Raw genomic sequence first — 3,230 nt, 5'->3', positions numbered from 1 at the left:
ACAGGTATCACTTTGCGGAGCTGTCGGATGCTGTGAGTTGTTGAAGTACAGCAACTCTTTCTCTTGGTGGCTGTGAGTGAACTTGAAGTGAGAGAAAAATACTTGAATGCAGGTGAGAATTAAGTCTTCATTAGTTAGACCACTTCAACATTTTTTTTTATTTGTTATATTTTCTTGTGACGTCTGTTGCTAACAACTTGTTGCAATATCTTCTTTCAGATTGTTAACCAACTCTCAACCCTTGATCTTTGAGAGACTTGACCACCATTTTCACCATTTCTCTCCATCTGTCGAGGCTCCTCATTTTTGCGACATGAGGTGAGATTTCTTTTGTTGGCAGAACACAATTAGTTTTCAAATGGAGTAATCCTTTGCATCAACGATGAACTAACTATGAATTTGTTTTGCAGGCTTGCGCTTCTGATCACGCCTTGTGACACCTCGTTTGCTGGAAGCTTGCTTCAACTTCGCCTGACCAACACGGGCAACTCCTGCATTCCCTAGGGAACTGGCCGAGCTACTCTCTTCAGCTGTGTAGTGCGCAGGGCCTTATTTGCGCTCATTCTGATCGTCTGGCAGCCGCCTCCTCATCACTTCGTGAGCAAGTCTATCGCACTGTGCCAGCCGTGGCCGACGCCGCCGGCTTGATGCCCAGGAGCAGCTGTGGGACCTTCAAGTTCCGCAAGCCTGACAGCAGCTCGCCCAGCCGCCAGTGCCGCCGCACTCACCACCCCGAGCTCTTCTTCGTTCTGTTCATCAAATGAGGGATGCAGCGTGCGCCCGCTACTCAGCCGCGGCAGGGCGTGCAGCACGCGCAGGTGGGCCTCGTTGGGGTCGTAGACACTCAGCTGCGCCACCGAGGGTGGGTCCACGGCAAGAAGGCCGCGCAGACGGAGTGGGGCGTGTCGTAGTCATTGTTGTCCAACACGACGGAATGGCCGCACGATCAACTGCAGGAAGGATGCGGCGCACTTCGTCGAGAACAGCGTCAGCGGGTGGCAGTTGGAGGACGTGGCCAGGGCGACAACCAGCTTCGCCAGGCACGGAGCGAGTCAGCCTCCTGCGGCAGACGAGTCGGCAAGCGAACAGGTCAATCCTCCGGACCTTCTCGAGGACAATCAGAATGATTTCATCGGGGAACTTGAGCAGCTCCATGCCCACGAGGTGCAGACCAGGGCACTTGATCCGTTTATCAAGTTGTTCTATTCTGTGGTCAGTGTCCTGGGACGTCACGCGTAATGCAGCCCGGGCGTCCCCTGTTGGAGGGGCACTGGCCCAGGGGCGGCCGTGGCCGCCCCAGCCCCAGAACTTGATGACATTCTCTATTGGATGTTGCTAGCCGGAAGATGTTGCCTCCGGGGAGGGACACTGCTCAGGGCCATGCGTGCAGATGCCGACCTTGATGTTCCTCTCCTCTCGGAGGCGCTCAAGATTCTCGAGTTGCTTGTGCCCTTGTCCGCCCTAAGACTTGATGGCATTCTCTATTGGATGTTGCTAGCCAGAAGCCAGAAGATGAGGCGGCACGACAATACGTCGCCAAAGTTGACGTACTGCATGATCGTTATCGGCACTGCGTTGCTCGCGCCAGCACTAGCGCCAGCGGGCCAAGCCAACCGGCCCCGTCGATGTCGTCTGCTCATCAAGTTTCAAGTTATCCTATTCTGTGGTCAGTTACCTGAGGCGTCTCGCGTAATGCAGCCCCTGTTGGAGTGGCACTGGCAGACTGGCCGCGTCTACAGGTGATCCTTCAGACTCTTGTTATGGTAGTCTCTGTGTTGAACTTGAACCATGTACATTTTACTGTCCTCTCCTGCCTGTTTGGCCTCTTGTAACATCTGATTAATAGTTTGTATTACATTGAATACGTAAGTTACATGTTCTCTAAGTAGGTATGTGTGAATTATTTTGGGTTCTATTGTAATCTTGTGCAACTGTTGCTGTCGACTTAGCTGAGCCTTACTATAAATTGTGCAAATGGAAAATAAACTTTGCTTCCTACAATTTTGTATCAATTATCTATGTTTTAATTGTTACGTATCAGCCTTATGCTTTTAGAAAGTTCACCGAAGTTTGAAGGAACATAACATGACTACAATTTGATTTGGCCGAGAACGAGAGCCATGAACGTGGCTAACCAGTTCATTGTTTAAATTTGTTGACATGATTTGCTGGCAATAATACTGCAGTAAATCTAATTAGTGTGTCAGAATTACTCACTTTGGCATGTCAATAGTAAGGGAGTTAAAAATGAAAATTTGAACAATTTAGCCATTGCTCATTTCACTGATAAACAATGATTTATTGAATCTCTTTATTCTTGACAACTTATCTCTCTTCATTGTTCGAAACTTGGACAGGTCTAACTTAGATTGTAATGTAGATTGTATTTCAAAAAAAATTAACATGAAACAAAACATTTGCCGTCTGCTCTGATACTCAAAATTTTATTGAAATTATCAATTTTATTAAATTGTTTCTTGGATGTGGTTGTGACGCTCACTGTCGTCTGCCGCCCTTATTGATGCTGGGGTAGTACACACCTGAAAAAAGGAAATGCAAGAATAAATTGCCTTGTTACAAATCTCAAACTCTCAAATTCATCAAGGAATAATCATGCCCCATTGACAGAATATGGCAGTGGCGGGTTGTGGGTTCCCTATGCTTACAAAGTTATTTTTGATGAGGGCCCTGCCGTCGCTGCAGGCCAGAGGTGGGGCTGGGGGGCTGTGCAGCCTGTGCAGGCACCGTGCCGCAACGCGTGGTTGACATTCTGGACATTTGCCTCCGGAGCAAATCCACACTTGGCTGCTGCAGCCTAACGGCGGGCACGACGCGCTGCTGCACTGTGAAACCGTGGAGCTTCAGTCAGTGAGACAATCGCTGCCATGGCCCACCCTAGCACTCTTCCCTCCCAGCCCCTTGCCTCCCTCGCAAATTATGGGACCCCGGCGCCTGCGAGACATAGGATAGGCCACCTTGCAGTATACGCATGCACTGCAGACTAGATATTGCCTACCCATCAGGCGCTATTGGAGCTTACAAAGGCTACAAGTGGAAGTTCCGTACCGGCGAAATGACGGTGAGTTGATCCCTGCTCAGTTAAGCTATCACCCCCCCCCCCCCCCCCCCCCCCCCCCGCGATTCTCTCGGCGCTCGGCACGGCGCGGCACGGCACGGCGCACGACGCAAGCCCAAGCATGCAGGGGGGAGACGATAGTTAGTGTCGGCGT

The 3,230-nt window shown here is 50.4% G+C and overlaps 1 long non-coding RNA gene across 1 annotated transcript; it reads left to right on the top strand.

Annotated features, from left to right (window-relative positions):
- Positions 1-8: 8 nt before the first annotated feature.
- LOC127750541 (uncharacterized) lies at positions 9-957 on the top strand. The gene is made up of 3 exons (XR_008011742.1): positions 9-112; positions 220-318; positions 411-957. It is a non-coding gene; the product is annotated as an uncharacterized LOC127750541 (long non-coding RNA).
- The last annotated feature ends 2,273 nt before the right edge of the window (positions 958-3,230 follow it).

This window comes from Frankliniella occidentalis, unplaced genomic scaffold, assembly GCF_000697945.3.
Source record: "Frankliniella occidentalis isolate FOCC.00 unplaced genomic scaffold, Focc_3.1 Scaffold206, whole genome shotgun sequence".
Lineage (NCBI taxonomy): Eukaryota > Metazoa > Arthropoda > Insecta > Thysanoptera > Thripidae > Frankliniella > Frankliniella occidentalis.
This window is presented reverse-complemented; position numbering and strand designations above follow the sequence as displayed.